The sequence below is a fragment of the Syngnathus scovelli genome, chromosome 13 (genome assembly GCF_024217435.2).
Source record: "Syngnathus scovelli strain Florida chromosome 13, RoL_Ssco_1.2, whole genome shotgun sequence".
In the NCBI taxonomy this organism is placed as follows: domain Eukaryota; kingdom Metazoa; phylum Chordata; class Actinopteri; order Syngnathiformes; family Syngnathidae; genus Syngnathus; species Syngnathus scovelli.
In genome coordinates this window covers 388,741-407,753 of record NC_090859.1, presented here as the reverse complement: position 1 = coordinate 407,753, position 19,013 = coordinate 388,741, and the positions used below count along the sequence as shown (strand labels likewise).

At 43.8% G+C, this 19,013-nt stretch overlaps 1 long non-coding RNA gene across 1 annotated transcript; it reads right to left on the bottom strand.

The window, feature by feature from the left end:
• Window positions 1-3,997: 3,997 nt before the first annotated feature.
• LOC125979680 (uncharacterized) lies at window positions 3,998-11,408 on the bottom strand. The gene is made up of 2 exons (XR_007485380.2): window positions 8,533-11,408; window positions 3,998-8,459 (listed from the first exon to the last, which is right to left on the bottom strand). It is a non-coding gene; the product is annotated as an uncharacterized lncRNA (long non-coding RNA).
• Between the last annotated feature and the right edge of the window lie 7,605 nt (window positions 11,409-19,013).

The window sequence follows — 19,013 nt, the reverse complement described above, 5'->3', positions numbered from 1 at the left end:
TAAAATCACATAATAAACATTTCATTTGTGCTTCTCCAAACAATTTATGTCACGCCACTATTCTCAGTGACGGGTCCCTTGATCGAATTGACAAATAATATTGCTTAAAGCGGTTACAGAATACATTTTTAGCCAAGCAAAAAAATCAAAAAATTAAAATCACATAATAAACATTTCATTTGTGCTTCTCCAAACAATTTATGTCACGCCACTATTCTCAGTGACGGGTCCCTTGATCGAATTGACAAATAATATTGCTTAAAGCGGTTACAGAATACATTTTTAGCCAAGCAAAGAAATCAAAAAATAAAAAACACATAATAAAAATTTCATTTGTGCCTCCATGCGTGACTTACACTCTGACACCGTGTTCCTCTTTTCTATTTTAACTGGTCTAGCTTATTCTGGCCTCTCTTTTGGTCTCATGTTTTGGTCTGGCGCCATCTTTTGGACAAATTTGGAATTTCAGCTCTGTCAATTTATCCCTGTGAACAATCCATATTCTACCATTTGGACCATCTCTACCCCCATGTTACATGACAAGGCCTTTCCACACTGTTGAGGGATCAGGATTGGCAGAGAGGTGTCTCTCCAGGCTCTCCCCGTAACACCTCCTGGCTTTCCTGACCTCTCGGTTCAGTGTGTTTCTGGTCTGCTTGAACAGGTCCCGGTCGCCGCTCCTGTAGGCCTCCTCCTTGACTTTGCGCAGCCTCCTAAGGTTCGGTGTAAACCAAGGTTTGTCGTTGTTGTACGTGCAGAAGGTCTTAGTCTGCACACACAGATCCTCACAAAAACTGATGTATGATGTGACAGTGTCAGTGAGTTCATGCAAGTCTGAATTTGCAGCATCAAAAACACTCCAATCGGTGCAGTCAAAGCAGGCTTGGAGGTCCTGCCTTGACTCCACTGTCCACTTCCTGACAGTCCTCACCACAGGCTTAGAAGTTTTTAGTTTCTGTCTGTAGGCAGGGACCAGATGAACTAGACAGTGGTCCGAGAGTCCTAAAGCTGCACGAGCCACAGAGTGGTATGCATCCTTAATTACGGTGTAGCAGTGGTCCAGTGTCTGTGCCCCTCTGGTGGGACACGTTATGTGCTGTCTGTATCTGGGGAGTTCGTGTGTGAGGTTCGCCCTAAAATGCAAGCGGTCGACACCGAAAATATAAAATATCTTGACAAATGCATATTTTGGACAGAGGGGATTGCATTATGTGACGTGGCGATGGCGAGGCTCTCCGCACTTCAGTTGCTCCCCCCACCCTTGTTATCAGCTGGGAAGATTGTCATGTCTATGTTGTGGGCCCGTGTGTTTGTTTCTGTGTATGTTTGTCTTTGTGTATCAGTTCGTTATAAAGGTTGGAATTGTGTTAAATTGGTGCACAAAAGCGGTGTGCTAGACAATGGTTTATCAGATTTGCATTGTTAAATGTAAAAATTAGAAATGATAGAATAATCTGAGGGTTGTGGTCAGAAACTCGTCCAACGAGGAGAGTGCCCAGCCCTCATAAAAATGTGAGAGTAGGAGAGAACATACATTGTAGTATTGGATAAAATAAAATTATTGATTCGTTATGACATAAGACTATACAAGGACACATGTAAGGACAAGTCAAAGATTTGAATCACTTAGAGTTAAAAACAACATTGCAAGGGGGGCACTTTTTATCAAAAGAACACCAAGTAAAGTATTAAGTAGTGGGCATTCATGATTGGGATTGAATTAAGGATAACATTAGGTCAATGATTAGAAATCAATGGTGCTCTACACAAAAAGGCTTAAATTTTAATGGGGAAATATTTGGAGTACTGGCCCCCTCTCTGCACGTTGTTGGTCTACATAGGTCATGGGCCTAGTTTATTTGGTTTTGTTTGTGGTTTGGGTTTATTTTGTTTATTGTTAAGGTGTTCCTTGTTATTCTCTTATCCCCTGCATTACAAATGTCTTCTTGATGCAGATAGGTTAACAGGCTGGGACTTTAGTGAGGAGATAATTTGTCGATTGATGGGGGTTAGTAATTGTCCAAATTCTAGTCACATGTTTTGAGGGACCACAGCAACAACATTATATTTAATTTCCAGGCCATTATTTGGTATGATATGACAGTGTCTAGCTAAGTAGACTGTTCTATCAAAAAATGTGAGAGTGAAGGAGGAGGTTTGATTTGTAATCTGACATTTGGGTCCCATTTTGAAGAGCATAGATTGTTTTTGTTTGTTTATTTTTTAAGATATGTTTAACAGTTTATCTCGGTGCAGTAAGGATATAGAAATTTTGCAAGACTTAAAATTAAAAATTAAAAAGCAAAATTACTTTCTCATTTTCCCAGATGTGAGGGAAATTGAAAGATAAGGAAGACGAAGAAAAGATAAAAAAGAACTTGCTGTTGCACAGACAGGAAGATGATGACACAGTGTCAGCGCGAGCTCGCTTAAGAACCGCAGCTGAGAATGTGATGAATGAAAATGAGAAAAATGATCAAATTACAGAGACAGATGTTGTGGCACGGCAAAGCGAACCATCCTTTCCGTCTTTGTACCCCAAATTAAACAACTCATTGCTTCCTATAATTTGAGAGGTGATGAAGTACAACAGGTTTTCATGGTATCCTTAACCAAACATTGGGCAAGCGTTAAAGGCACCTGGAGTCCTTTTGATCTCCAGGGCCGTCCATTGGAATATAACAGGGTGCCATTACAAATACAAATTGACCAACTATTGCAGGATAAAAATAAAATTTCAACGTAGAGCAAGTTACACAGACATTGGCCGGACTAAACAAAAACAAGATAAGTTGTTTGAAGACTTTAGACACAGACCAGAAAGAGTGTTCAACTGATGTCTATGATCAACAACTCAAAAATGCTCTACATGCAAATTTGCGACCAGTATTATGTCGACAACGAATAAATTCGACAATTTTTTTCCCTATAAAATGGTGCCGTTTGGGTTTGAAGTACATAGTCGCTTCAAAGGAGGAAAAGCATGATTTAAGATACGCGATTGATCAATGAGAAGGCCCTTGTGCCAGGGGTGTCAAACTCATTTGTTCGCGGGCCGCGGTTTAGTCATGGCTTCTTTTGGAGGGCCGGTATGACTGTCATACCCGAGTAGATGTGTGAGCGCCTCATATTGTGGGGGCTGCGGAACAAGCTGACGAGTACCTCGCTTTCAAATCAGACAAGTAAAAACTGGTCTGATATTTGAAATTTAACATATTACTAAAAGTGAAGATAATTTGCGATTCGAGTGATGGCTCATGTATATGAAGCACAATTTGACACCTGTGCCTTATACAAAGGTAAAGTTGGATTGGAATTTGATGAAACGGATATGGACATCCACATATTCCATTAGAGTTTAAATTGCTTGCAATGTAATTGCGATTTAATTAACACCTGTGTGATTGATTGATTGATTGATTGATTGATTGATTGATTGATTGAGTGAGTGAGTGAGTGAGTGAGTGAGTGAGTGAGTGAGTGAGTGAGTGAGTGAGTGAGTGAGTGAGTGAGTGAGTGAGTGGCTTTTCTGTCGCCTGCACGTCATCTTTCCTGCATGGCTACGTTGCTGTCTCAGCCACATCTGACCGTTGAAAGATGCACGACACTCATTCCTGCCACTCTCATTCCCCTTCCTGACGACGGCGAATTCCATGATTGTGTCGATGCTGCCCAACAAGTTGCTAAGGCTCGGCCTGATTTGGAAAATACGCCTCTGCCAGGTGGTCATGTGTTTTTTGTTGATGGGTCTTCTAAGAAAAATGAATCTGGTGTGACCCTTGCTGGGTATGCCATTGTTACTGCCGACATGGTTTTGGAGGCTGCTAAACTGCCATCCAATATGTCTGCACAGGCTGCTGAGCTCATTGCTTTGACTGGGGCCTGCAAATTGTTTGTAAACAAATCCGTCACTATCTGGACTGATAGTCAGTATGCTTTTGCTACAGTACATGTTGGGTTGACAACATTTATCTGAAATCAATCTCGGAGACGGTAGGTCTTTCTTGGCTTAGCGTTTTCTCCTGCGCAGAAGGGCGCATCCCAGACACAGCAAGTGTGGCTGAGATTCGCGCTTCGCGCTGAGTTTTGCCGACCTTTTTATTGTGAAAGAAACAATTGGGCAAGTGTACATGATCGGGTAGGTTCACAGGCAGGAAATACATTCCAAAGTTATATCTCATTACCACAGAACAAAGGGGATACTCTCGTGGACGGAGCAGTATTGGACGTCTCATGACTATTAGCTTAACAAAAACGTAGTCTTTAGTGGCCCTGGGAATACATCCCGGTGTCGTACTCATGACTTCAACTTAAATGAGACCTCTGTCTGCTTCAGCCATCCCATGACAATCTCATGATCTGAACATGTCTAGCTAACTATGGGGCTTATTGTATAGCGTGGCTAATGACTCCAGTCATTAGCCGGCCATATGCCCCCAAATCATTTTCACAAGGCTAGATGGTCACATACTGCGGAGAGTCTTGCACACAAAAGTAGATACATAGAATCCAATGATAAAAAGTATATCATTTCCAACATTCCCTCCTGTTTTTAACATTGGAATTCATGGGAAAACAAAACATCAACTAATAACTACATATGTGTATAAATGAGTATATGCTTACACAATATAGTATAGTACCATCAAAAAGCATGAAAGTTTACATTCCAGAGTTTATCAGAACTACAGCCCTTCATCCGGCTTTGGCTATGTTCGTTATAATGGAATGTATTTTGTTCTGGATTGTCAAGAAAAATAGACAGGTAGGCGATTTACGCAAGGCGGTCCCACTCATCTTGTTCACACTGGGCCAACATGATATTCTGGACAGCAGATGCTGATGTCAACCTTTTAGTCATGTGACTAATTAAAATAATGCCGCATGTGGTCGTTTGATAAAGTAATGAAGGACATAATATTGACACAATATCACAGCATACTGCAAAGTTGAAATGCTCTTAGTTTTGCCCCCCTTGCATATGTATGTGTCTGTCGATGAATTGCTCTGGGATCACTGCCCAGGGCCTGCTGTCCATCCAAGATCCTTATGTCCACTTCACCGTCCTCAGAGTCTCTTCCCAGGCCCCGGTCAGCGTTCAGGAGTTCCCTAGTAATCGACATCTCCATAACCAGTCATCAGCAAACAATTCTTCTCCTTTGTGGTTGTTCGGGGCACGGGGGTGATTGGTGGTCGTTGTCTCATCGGAGTGTTCAATAGAACCTCCAAGCGTCCCTGCATCTACTCCTACGATCCAGAGGCCCGCGTGAACCTAAAACAAACAAACAAACAACAACACTCCCCCCAGGAGTTATGAATTATCTTCCTTATTTCTCATCGTGCTGTCAGTCTCGCACGATTTCTCCTGTGACTGCTGCCTGTTGAATTCTGGCACGTCCTGTTAAAGCCTCCAAAACAAGTGAATCCAAAAAAGCATTGAATGTCACAATTACATTTTATATGTATCTACTTACGCACTCAAACGTAACTCCACCCCCCTTTGACACATTCGGCCAATGTGTCATTAGGTATTTAAAAAGGAACCGGCAAACGTCCTACCACATCATCACGTCTTGCAGCCAGTCCTGTCGAACCTTGCAGTCATCCAGGATCGTCATCCCCAAGTTCCTGAAAATTGACTGTGCACCTCACACTCGGCAATACCAACAACGGACACTTGTGCTCACAAAACTACACAGGCATCGAGTATCTACTGAATGAAAATAGACACACCATGAATCATGGCGCACGGGGATTCCGTCCTGAAAATCATCAATCATCATAAAAATCAAAAGGGTTAGGGTTAACATTTTCACGTGAATTCAACATAAACTTTCCAAGACTGCAATCGACAACCTGCAAAAGTAATACAAGTTATAAAACAACCAGCAATCTGCTCCTTGGCTGTCGGTTGACGCTGCAATAAGTCAAGTGACACACAGAAACAAAGCCAAGCTCGCACTTGCCACAAGCAAGCTTAAGTTCCATATGTATGGTTGTCATCTACATAGTCTGTCACCTTGTCGGGTGAGTTCAGGTTCGTCATGTCATATGTCCATCGTCCTAGTGTTCGATATCAGTCCTGTCTTGTCCATCCGTGTTGCTGAATTCGGCCTTCTCCATGAACTATTTTTGTTGTTCATGGTGCCTTTGATTAACCATCGGCTGTTAGTCATCACACTTGGGTGTTCCCGTCTCAGGTGAGAGGAATCTTACCCTCAACTGTGACCCTTTCATACCAACTACAAAATACTTTGGCCTTTCATACTGCCCTCAACACACACACACACACACATATTCGTAACCACACAAGCGCCAATCCATTTGCATCTATCACTCATACAACAACAAACAAATTTAGTATGTGTAAGTGAACAGGCAATCAGCGAATATTAACGGTAAACCCTTCATTTCTGGATGTCCTTCCCAAGTGAATATTTCGTACATTCGTACCGGACCTTTACTGTAAAATTGCCAATTAAATGCCTAAAAATTCAGTCATTTGTACTGCTGAGCATGTTCATGGGTGAGCATGGGGAAAGAAGCAGCCTCAGTAGGTCCTTAAATAATCTTGTCCTAATCCATCGTTCTGATCGAGCACCTGGGTAAAGATACTCAAAAGTCTTCCTCCAACAGTCTACTCCACTACATTATTTTCACTTTGCCATGTTTTCCGAGTCCTATCACATTTGTCATCGCGTTCACTGTCACTTGGTGTGAGTCTCATGCAGTGTTATTCTTAACTGTAAAAAGTTTTCATGGCTGTTATTCCTTGATCTTATCAAACTTTTTGTTTTGACACCAGAATTTCCCTATGAGGTGTGATTAACTTCTACTTTATTAATTACCTCCATTGAATAATCTAATCACCTTTTGACTGCATCCTAGTAGATCCTAATGCCCTATTTTTCCTTCTCCGAACTGTTAATGACTAAATGTCTAATTGTTAAGCTGGATGGGCTAAATGTGATTCTACTCTTATCTCTTACAATTTTAGCCTATCTGTTTCATCCAAATTTATCCTCTGACTATGATACTTTTTCTTTCTTCGTAACACTACACAATTTGTTCCTTATTTGTTTATCTTTTAGCAAGACTCCTCAGTTGTGTCAAACTCAGTGCCCAAGCAAGCTTCCATCCACTCTGACCCAAGCTCCACCAAGTTTGATAACGTCTTGATGCATCTTTCAGGTCTTGTGTGTCTTTCGCCGCACCTCATTGTCAGGTTGTTATCTTTGGTTGTAGTCCCAGAGTCAACTCATCCCTCACTCTTGGATGAGTCCATTTTCAACTGAGTCCATTCTCATCTTGTGAGCTCCTTCACTCTTTGTACTCCGCCTCCGAGGATGTCGTTCTCCTCCAGGGCGTTGTGCTCCCCCCAAGCACAAATATAGTCCTTCTTTGCTCTTGCAAAGGTCAAAGGTGCCTTAGAGCCATGCACCATTTTTCTTGATGTTCTCAGCTGTCGGTGGAGTCTCGGGATCGAGTTTCAGAGTCACTGATGGATACTGAAAAAACAGACTGGGATACCAAACTTAAATATCATCTTCCAATTTGACATAAATTCCATAGTGCCTTCTGTTAATCAAACTTCAAATTCTACTATTATCAATAATCTAATCTACCTGAGAAGAACAGCGCCTTTCCTTCATGAGCGCTCGGATGTATTGTGATGGACCTCATTTGAACCATTTTAAATTGACAGATTACCCTAAACTTAAATTGCAAGTCTTAACTGTTATTTCTCTCAATTATACTGTAATTTCCAGAAACTCCTCCTATTTTCAGGCCACTATCTATCTTTTGTTTTCCTAACTTTGATTTTATGCCATTCTCTCTATTACCTTTCCACCTTTCCTGATTTGAGCCTTCAATTTCTGATCTAGTTTCCAAATTTTGCCTAGTATCATCTCTATTTTGACCTCAGTATTAATGGTGTTATGCTCACTTTACAGATATTACTGAACTGTCCTGAATTTATAATTCACTGCCAGTACATCGAAGGCCATTTCTCAGCTGTTCACTTTTTCCATGTTCCTGTTAGGCTCCACTATTCGAATCTTCGAATTTTTATATAGAGTTTCTTTTAGGTTCCTGTGTGGATCATGTTTCACACAAACAGGACATGCTTAAAAAATTTTTTTTTTTTTCAAGAATCTAAACCAAAGGTAACTAATAGGTAACTAATAACTCATCTCCCCCCTGTTGTCACATAAGTGACACAACAGGCGTTGCCTTAAAAGTCATTTTGGCAAAACAGTTTTGTTATGGACATCGTCAATAGCACCTTATCCATTATCACACCCTTTGTTGTTTGAACTAATATCATTTTCAATCTTGTCAATCCTTCTTCTACTTTTGGTGTCCACGCGAATGTATCTTTGACTGCTAACGGCTGTCCATGAGCCACTCCTGTTAGTGGCTTAGCAATTTCAGCATAGCATGGAGCCCAAGCTCAGCTGTAATGACAAAAAAAAAAAACATCAGTTGTTCTTCGTGGCAGGTCGTGGTGTGTCTAATATAACCTGTTACCTGCTCTCCCTTTCGCTGAGAGTAAACCAAGATAGTTTACTTCTGGTTTTTACCCATCCTAACTTCTGTTACTTGACTTCACTTCCTCTCTGGCCTAAATGCTGCATGAGGAGAAAGGAATCTCATCCTTACACTTCCTTTGTTTCAAAAGCAATTATCATCATTGTAGACGAAAACTTGAACTTTTGTCTACTTGAAGCCCTTTGAGACTGTTTGTGATTTAGGGCTATACAATAAACTTGACTTGACTTTTAGATGAAAGCCTAAAACGAGCCATTCAATTCATGATAATCAGTCAACCACTGTGAAATAAGGCCTATTTTCTTTTCTTAGCATTAAATATGCTCAAAATCATTCTTTCTTCAAAGTTGTTCTACCACTTTTCACATAGTAGTCTCCAACAACGTCAACCAGTCAAGCTGTATCTTGTCATTCATTCCTGCTCATTTGCATCTCACACACGCGCACACACACACAGGCACGCACGCATGCACTGTTCTCACTCTCCTCAAGCTCTCTTCAAGCTGTCCACACAGTCATACTACATCATTTTTAATTCACAGTCCTCATTTGAATCTGTCCTATCTCAAGGTTCTTGGTAAAACAACCCACTCATTCCGATTTTGACATATTCCAAAAATTCACTCAAGAGATGCTTGCATTGAATTAATTCCATAAGCTTTTCATTTCCAAAAAAATTGCAGATTTAGGGCAATTTTCCTTCCACTCATTCTTACAGGCAAATTCTACATTTCACCTTTACATTGTCCCAGTTTGAAATTCACATCATTCAGCCCATTTAAATCACACTGGGAACGTTTTTAAACATTCCCGAAATTGCAAAATTAAGAAATTCATATTTTCACGTTAAATTATTACTTCTTTGTAATGCTATGGCATGCTCAAACTTGGCCAATAAAAGATTGATTCAAATTTCTGCAAAATTTTACAAAATTCATATTTCACCTCTAAGTTCTACATGTTTCAACTGATTCAATTCTGCTCGAACATCATTCTGTTGCATCTCCTAAATATTTATTCATCTTTTTCGCCTGTCTTTACACCAATTTCTCCAAAAAATGCATTTTCCAGTTTCAATGTCTCCTTTTTTATTTTATTTTTTCTTGCAGTGCAAATCGAATAGACCCCAGTCTAGTAACTTTCCTTGCACACTATTGTAGCCAATTTCAAAATTTTAACACATAGACACACATAAACACAAGGACAACACAAAGGCCCACAACAAAACACAGTGCACAAACAACATCAACAAACAATGCTGCGCAAACGTCTTCCTCTATTTGATGTTTTGGTTTTACTATTTTTATTTATTTTTTCTCACATTACTGGCCTTTCAATAAGGTTTGACAACTGTATCATTCGCATACATCAGCGTCATTTATACTTTGGGGAAATTTAACAGCCTTGGTCATGCTTCTTGTTTGTACAGGAGTTCTTATTGACTGACCATAATATATTTTGCTATCATATGGGGGGGGGGTTCAGGTCTTTTAAATTAGATGCATGTTTTGCATAGGAGCAGAAGGAGCTTCTGCCTCAGGCTCCTCTTCTTGAGCCACGCCTAACAGTGCGCCTACGCACTATAGCTTCATTGTCTGACAATCATACTTGCAGCCTCAAGTTTGGTAACTTATTTAACGTATACTTCTCATCCCCTGATGCATTGTCAGTAACGCTTTGACGGCCCCCCCATTGTAATCAATTTAGTTCAACATTTAAATCATAGGGATTTCTAAAGATGGAATGTTTCTTTAGTGCAATAACAACTTTCTGTGGTAATTCCTGCTTTGACCAGTTTTCTGGTGAGGAACTCCACAGAAATTTGCCATTTCTTCCCACCATGTTACATGCAGCACAATAGCGAGTGATACGTGCTACCATTCACACACATTCACACCGCGGAATTTTCTTAACACAACGAGGTGTATTTCCGTCTACAAGTTCCATCTGTAGACCGAATTCCTATCACTTGGAATTCACAACAAGGACTCCGCCGTCCTTACCCAGGTACCCTTTTTCTGGGGACTAAAATACCCCAACCACGCAGCCAACAAAGAGGTCTCACCGAGTCTCTGAGAGATTTCTTTTGAAGTTTCCGTCAATCCTCGCTGCCGAGAGGTGCTGAACCGGACGCCGGCCTGGTGGATGAACATTGTTCCCCAGGGCTTTCCTTCAGGCGTCCTGTGACCTCTGCCGTGCACGGATTCGGCGTCTTCAACACTCTTCGGATCAGCGAGCAGATTTTCAGGAAATCCCGGACGAGCCCCCAAAAATGTTGGGTTGACAACATTTATCTGAAATCAATCTCGGAGACGGTAGGTCTTTCTTGGCTTAGCGTTTTCTCCTGCGCAGAAGGGCGCATCCCAGACACAGCAAGTGTGGCTGAGATTCGCGCTTCGCGCTGAGTTTTGCCGACCTTTTTATTGTGAAAGAAACAATTGGGCAAGTGTACATGATCGGGTAGGTTCACAGGCAGGAAATACATTCCAAAGTTATATCTCATTACCACAGAACAAAGGGGATACTCTCGTGGACGGAGCAGTATTGGACGTCTCATGACTATTAGCTTAACAAAAACGTAGTCTTTAGTGGCCCTGGGAATACATCCCGGTGTGGTACTCATGACTTCAACTTAAATGAGACCTCTGTCTGCTTCAGCCATCCCATGACAATCTCATGATCTGAACATGTCTAGCTAACTATGGGGCTTATTGTATAGCGTGGCTAATGACTCCAGTCATTAGCCGGCCATATGCCCCCAAATCATTTTCACAAGGCTAGATGGTCACATACTGCGGAGAGTCTTGCACACAAAAGTAGATACATAGAATCCAATGATAAAAAGTATATCATTTCCAACAGTACACGTGTTTGCTCAGCAGTGGAGCAACCGTGGCATGATAACTTCTGCAGGGAAGCCCGTCACCCATTCCACATTAGTGACTCAACTTTTGGACGCTGTCCAGCTACCTTTAAAGGTAGCGGTTTGCAAGTGTGCTGCTCACACTGCGTGCTCTGATCCTGTTTCTCTCGGTAATGCTTTTGCTGACAAATCCGCGAAGGCCGCTGCAGAAGGCCTGCTCCATGTCCTCTCGTCTCTCACGGCTCATGATTCGATGTCACACATCCCCCCTGATGTGTTGCTTGACTTGCAGTCTCAGAGCCCCTCCCAGGAACGGCTCTCTTGGGAAAAACGGGGTGCAACTAAAAACACTGTTGGTCTTTTTGTGTGACCTTTGGGCAAACCTGTCTTGCCTCATAACTTGTTCAAATGGGCTGCTATTTCGAGTCATGGGGTCACCCATGTCTCGATGGGGGGTATGGTGAAACAAGTTGAAGCTGAGGCAAAAACCCGGGCGTGGGAGGAGTTCGGTGAGGCCATGGAGAATGACTTTCGGACGGCTTCGAGGAAATTCTGGTCCACCATCCGGCGTCTCAGGAGGGGGAAGCAGTGCAACGTCAACACTGTTTACAGTGGGGATGGCGTGCTGCTGACCTCGACTCGGGACGTCGTGAGTCGGTGGGGAGAATACTTCGAAGACCTCCTCAATTCCACCTACACGCCTTCCATTGAGGAAGCAGGGCCTAGAGACTCTGAGGCGGATTCTCCAATCTCTGGGGTCGAAGTCACTGAGGTAGTTTAAAAAACTCCTCGGTGGCAAGGCCCCGGGGGTGGATGAGATCCGCCCAGAGTTCTTAAAGGCTCTGGATGTTGTGGGGCTGTCATGGCTGACACGCCTCTACAACGTTGCGTGGACATCGGGGACAGTGCCTCTGGATTGGCAGACTGGGGTGGTGGTTCCCCTCTTTAAGAAGGGGGACCGGAGGGTGTGTTCCAATTACAGGGGAATCACACTCCTCAGCCTCCCTGGTAAGGTCTATTCAGGGGTGCTGGAGAGGAGGGTCCGTCGGGAGGTCGAACCTCGGATTCAGGAGGAGCAGTGTGGCTTTCGTCCTGGCCGTGGAACAGTGGACCAGCTCTACACCCTCGGCAGGATCCTCGAGGGTGCATGGGAGTTTGCCCAACCAGTCCACATGTGTTTTGTGGACTTGGAGAAGGCGTTCGACCGTGTCCCTCGGGAGGTTCTGTGGAGGGTGCTTCGGGAGTACGGGGTGCCGAGCCAACTGATAAGGGCGGTTCGGTCCCTGTATCACCGATGCCAGAGTCTGGTCCGCATTTCCGGCAGTAAGTCGGATTCGTTCCCAGTGAGGGTTGGACTCCGCCAAGGCTGCCCTTTGTCACCGATTCTGTTCATAACTTTTATGGACAGAATTTCTAGGCGCAGCCGAGGCGTTGAGGGGGTCCGGTTTGGGGACCTCAGCATCGCGTCTCTGCTTTTTGCAGATGACGTGGTGCTGTTGGCTTCTTCAGGCCGTGATCTCCAGCTCTCGCTGGAACGGTTCGCAGCCGAGTGTGAAGCGGTCGGGATGAGGGTCAGCACCTCCAAATCCGAGTCCATGGTCCTCGATCGGAAAAGGGTGGAATGCCCTCTCCGGATCGGGGATGAGATCCTGCCCCAAGTGGAGGAGTTCAAGTATCTTGGAGTCTTGTTCACGAGTGAGGGGAGGATGGAGCGTGAGATTGACAGGCGGATCGGTGCAGCGTCGGCAGTAATGCGGACCCTGTACCGGTCCGTTGTGGTGAAGAGAGAGCTGAGCCAAAAGGCAAAGCTCTCAATTTACCGGTCGATTTACACTCCTACCCTCACCTATGGTCACGAGCTATGGGTCGTGACCGAAAGAACGAGATCTCGGATACAAGCGGCCGAAATGAGTTTTCTCCGCAGGATGTCCGGGCTCTCCCTTAGAGATAGGGTGAGAAGCTCGGTCATCCGGGAGAGACTCGGAGTAGAGTCGCTACTCCTCCACGTTGAGAGGAGCCAGATGAGGTGGCTCGGGCATCTTATCAGGATGCCTCCTGGACGCCTCCCTGGGGAGGTGTTCCGGGCATGTCCCACCGGTAGGAGACCCCGGGGACGACCCAGGACGCGCTGGAGAGACTATGTCTCTCAGCTGGCCTGGGAACGCCTTGGGATCCCCCGGGATGAGCTGGATGAAGTGGCTGGGGAGAGGGAAGTCTGGGATTCCCTCCTGAAGCTGTTGCCCCCGCGACCCGACCCCGGATAAGCGGAAGAAGATGGATGGACCCCGCTCTCTGGTTCCAGTGAAGAGGCTGTGTTTGCTAAACGAGTAACTTTGAAGAATCAGGGCACAAGCCTCCTTTTGACTTTTACACTCCCTGATGGTCAAATTCGTCCTCCAAATGCCACCTTGTTTAACACTTCTTGTTGGGGTTTTCAACTGTGGGCTTGGTCCTCTGGAATCGATCCTCGCTTTCCTATTGCTATTTGCCTTAATAGAACAATGTCGGTCGCAGACCGTCCCGTTACAAATAATTACACCCTGTCAGCGGGAGCAAAAATCACAAGTACGCTCCTCACTGATGTAGACAGCTATTTTGTGGCCTCCACAGGGATAAGCGGTCATACCAACAACTGGCATCTTATGGCTGAGCAGGCCTCAAAGATGGCTGACACCAGTTGCATTGCATGCATGGGTCCAAGACCTCTTTTGAAAATCATACCTGCGAATATAGGTCCTAAGTGTGCTGTTACTTTAATGTTAAGCCTATCCATTTCACCCACTCATGATTGTTTTAAATGGGATAAGGTTTACCCTGTTGCCTCTATGACAAAATATAAACCCCTTTTTTCGTCCGATGTAGCTAAGGGTAATTTTACATGTATTAGATTACCTGGTACCGGTGAGAAGCTCGGCGCCCTACCTACTCCATGGTGTGGGTCCATGACCAATGTCACTGCCCCTTTTTTGCCCATTGCTCGTAGTGATATTTGGTTTTGGTGTAATAGTAACAAACTTTATGATAGGTTGCCTTTAAACAGCTCCGGAATTTGCGCTTTGGTAACCCTATTGCTACCTGTTTATTTGATACCGATGTCCTCTTATGATCTAACATCTTTTGCTAAATCCGTGGTTCCCGTATTCTGGCCGAGAACGAAACGAAACGCCGAATGGCGGGGCGCGGCTAATCCAACTTACATTGATGCCATTGGTGTTCCTAGAGGAGTACCGGATGAGTATAAGTTGGTGAATCAGATAGCAGCTGGTTTTGAATCCGCCCTGTGTTGGTGGTGTACTATTAACAAAAATGTTGACAGGATTAACTACGTCCATTACAACGTGCAGAGGCTTGGAAACTGGTCCGAGGCGGGTTTCAAGGCGGTCCACTCCCAACTGGCCGCTACTTCCCTCATGGCTTTCCAGAATCGAATGGCCCTTGACATGCTACTCTCAAAGGAGGGCGGTGTCTGCGCCGTGTTCGGTGAGCAATGTTGCACGTTTATTCCGAATAATACTGCAGCCGGCGGGAGCCTGTCCCAGGCCCTTGAGGGCCTGCGGACCTTGAACGGGAAGATGAAGGAGCACAGTGGGGTGAACACAGAGGTTTGGACCGACTGGTTGAACGTGTTCGGAAAGTACCGCACCCTGGTTTCCTCTGCCCTGGTCTCCATAGCCGTTTTCTCTGCCATTTTGACCTTGTGTGGATGTTGTTGCATCCCTTGTCTCCGATCCCTAATTAACAGACTAATTACAACTGCTATCTCTCCACCAGCTGAGACTTTCCCGTTGCTCCAAAGGGATGACCTTTCGATCGACGCGGGTTCCTTCTCTAGTGACGACCCGGTCGGCGACTCTATTGTGGTAAACCTGTCCGGTTTGTTTCTTGACCCTAGCTTTGCCGATTATGACTCAGTTTCCTCCTGAGTGTAAGTTAGTTCTTGCGAAATGTGATCCCTTGGCTGAAAATCATTTTGAAGTGGCCATATGGGTGATGAGTTGTTCTCCGGGAACTTATGATAAAACAGGGGGGAATTGTTAGATAAATTGTATATATATGTTATCATGCGTTCCCTAATAAGTACTTATTAATAAAGTTATTGCGCAGAATGCTTGCTGTTTCTTCTTGCAGACATCACCCAGTCCACAACAAGTCAAACGATGCTGTCTGGAGCTTCCTGACCTTCTACACATCTGGGAATCCAAGAAAGTTGTTGATGTCTGCACATGTCATTTTGTCTATGCACTCTTTTCACATGACTACTTTGTTTCCCATAACATTCACTTTTCGTTTCTCATGGGATCCTGTCTGCGACTTCTAGTTTCACATAGAATCTCGTTTCTTCTCTCATGAGACAAAGCCCACGCTTTCCCCCCCACCTATCAGGGGCTAGTCTCACATTGTAGGTAGGGCATTCCTAAATAAAAAGAGAGTGGTGTAAACATGACCTTGAGTGTATTTTGGATTGCTGTAAGTCTGGATGCACTCCTCGCGAGAAAAGACTCAACATTCTGTCTCACTGGTTTTGTCTGCTGATCCTTTTGCTGAATCTGAACCTAACAGTGGACATGTTTGGTGAACCCCCGGCCTCTGGTAAGATCAGAGCAGGGGGTGTTTTACGATGTTGTGGGAAACAGAACAACTTTGATTGCTTCCTCTGCAGCTGGTCACTCAAGCAGAGGAAGCAACCACTTTACTTTACTACGTTGTGAGAGCAAGACAAGATTGGTTAATCATTATAGTCTACATTCCAACATAATCCTACGATAAAGATAACCTGGAAAACCCTAACACTCACCACACAACATTCATATATCATTTTCAACTCAGGTTTCCTGGTAGAACAATCCACCAATTCAAAAAAAGACTTAACTAAAACAAACAACTAGCAAATTAATCTGAATTTTTTCTTTGTTTTTAAATTTGAAGAACTCAGTCTCTCAGATTTAGCTTGCATTTAGAATTTTGTATAATCTTATAACACAACCAATCAATTATTCCTATTAAATGTAGCATTGCAAAATCTTAAATTCACAATTTAGCTTCTTCCAATTCCTGAAAGCATGTTCTGTTGTTTTTTTTTTTTCTTCAAATTTCTCATGTGGGCTCGACACTTAACATGCACTAGTGTGGATTAGTTTCTGCTTGCAAACAGATTTCTCTCTTTTTCCTCTCAGTTTTATCTTTCAAAATCATTTCTGTTCTGCGGTGCAAATTGGATAGACCACAGTCTAGCAAATTTTTTTTATACTAAAACTTTAGCCAATGTTCATCATTTTAACATATACGCACACACATGCACAGCTCTCGCATGCAAAAGGTAGTTCCCAGCACCAATGATTCGTCACAGGCTGGCCATTTCCTGTGGTCGATCATGAGCTGGTACCTCCCATGCACACGAGGACAGCACATTCTAATTTTATTTATTTATCTTCTAGAAGCAAGTTGCATTTCCTTACCACTTGATTTGCATATTTTAACTTCAGTGTAACACAATTTGAGCTCTAGTCATTTGTAATTTGGGCATACAAACAGCATTGTCATACTTCTTGGATGGACAGGACTTCTAATAATCTAAAAAAAAATTCTAATAATCTGACAATGACATGTTTTGCTGTCATATGGGCATATTTCCTTGTACTCCATACATTTTCTTCCACTTCAGCATGTATTGCATACAATTAAAAAATCTACTTGCCATGAACTTCTCGTTTTAAAGAAGAGCAGAGCAAGAGATTTACCGTTCTTATTTCCCATCTTAATTTTAGTAGCTTAAGGTTTTACAATTTTTTTTCAATTTTTTTTCTTTGAGGATCCTCAATGCAGGTTTAAATTGACCTTTCGACAGATTACTAGCCTGTTTAATTGCCGTGGATCAACGCTAGAACTGCTTTTTAGTCAATTTATCCTACCAGTCACACTCTCAATCACACAAGTTATCCCTGCCTACACGAAGTCCTCCTTTTAAAAAAAGGAGCTGCTTCATCCAGTGAGGGGACTCTACAACACCCCCCACCTTCCCTGGGAACTAAAGACAACAGTCCCTGTCCCCAGCCCTGCCAACGCGAAGTCCTCCTTTTTTTTTGTAAAAAAAAAAAAGGAGCTGCTTCATCCAGTGAGGGGACTCTGCAACACCCCCCACCTTCCCTGGAAACCAAAGACAAAAGTCCCTGTCCCCAGCCCTGCCAACGCGAGGTTGTACTCCTCAGAACAGTGGTCGTCAAATAATGATCCACGGAGGTACTGAGATTTTAAAACAGTTTGAGAACTACTGCTCCAAAAGAGACACCTCATCCAGAGGGGGACTCTACAACACCCCCTCCTTCCACAAAACTTATTCCTGTGCACTTCTTCCTTTTTACGCGTTTCACAAACAACAACACAATCACACAACTTCAGGCCTTTAACTTACTTGTCCCCTGGTTCGTTGCACTGCCGGGTCCCGTCAATCCACCTCTGTCAGACGAAGGCAGACCTAAGATGCTGGCCCAGCGAAGAATTTCCTTCCCAGGTCTTTCTTTACCAGGTCCGCGGCTAGTGGACGCTGGCCCGTCGACGGTGTACAGCGCGTCGTCCTCCGTCAGCCAGATGATGGGTATGAGAGGTCCCGGGTTTCGGCACCAAAATGTTAGAGATTTGCTCACTCCAACTTATTTTGCAAGAACCACACGGGAGACAAGTAAGTCCTTTTGGACACCTGCAGGTGGAGAGTCCATTCGTCGCTGTCTGAACAGCGATAATCGAATGAAGTCTGAAAAGTCTCCTTCCTGCAAGGGCATATTTATTAGGAGGAACAGAGTGGGGGTGAGAGTGGACATGTTTGGTGAACCCCCAGCCTCTGGTAAGATCAGAGCAGGGGGTGTTTTACGATGTTGTGGGAAACAGAACAACTTTGATTGCTTCCTCTGCAGCTGGTCACTCAAGCAGAGGAAGCAACCACTTTACTTTACTACGTTGTGAGAGCAAGACAAGATTGGTTAATCATTATAGTCTACATTCCAACATAATCCTATGATAAAGATAACCTGGAAAACCCTAACAGAAACATTTAGATCTGTAGAAATACAAGCGATGTAAGCATCACCTGTTGTCCATGATGCCTCCGTGGATGTGTTATATAGAGCAGGAGGGCAAACACGCAGCTGGGACAAGAACAAACCAAGCTACAAGAAGCAGCTAATAGCTGTGTGCCGTAAATGCGGAAACAAGCATGAGCCTTGTCAATGCCCAGCTCACGGCGCTGTGTGTCATAAATGTGAAAAAAATAACCACTTTTCAAAGGTGTGTAGGGGAGGCTCTGAGAAAAGTAGCCATTGTAAAACGAAGACTGTAAACAATATAGAAAAAGAAATGGACTTTTTATACATAGGCATGATTGGGAATGAAAACAAGAAATCAGCACACCAAACAAAAGACACACTATGGCATGAAAAAGTCACAATCAGAGGTGTTGCAATTAACTTCAAGCTGGACACTGGTGCTGATGCTAATGTGCTGCCCAGGCAGCTATACCAGCAGCTACCAGGTCCCATTCAGCTGCGTCCGACATAGACTGTGTTAATAGCTTTTGGAGGGGCACGCCTTCCAGCAGATGGTGTTG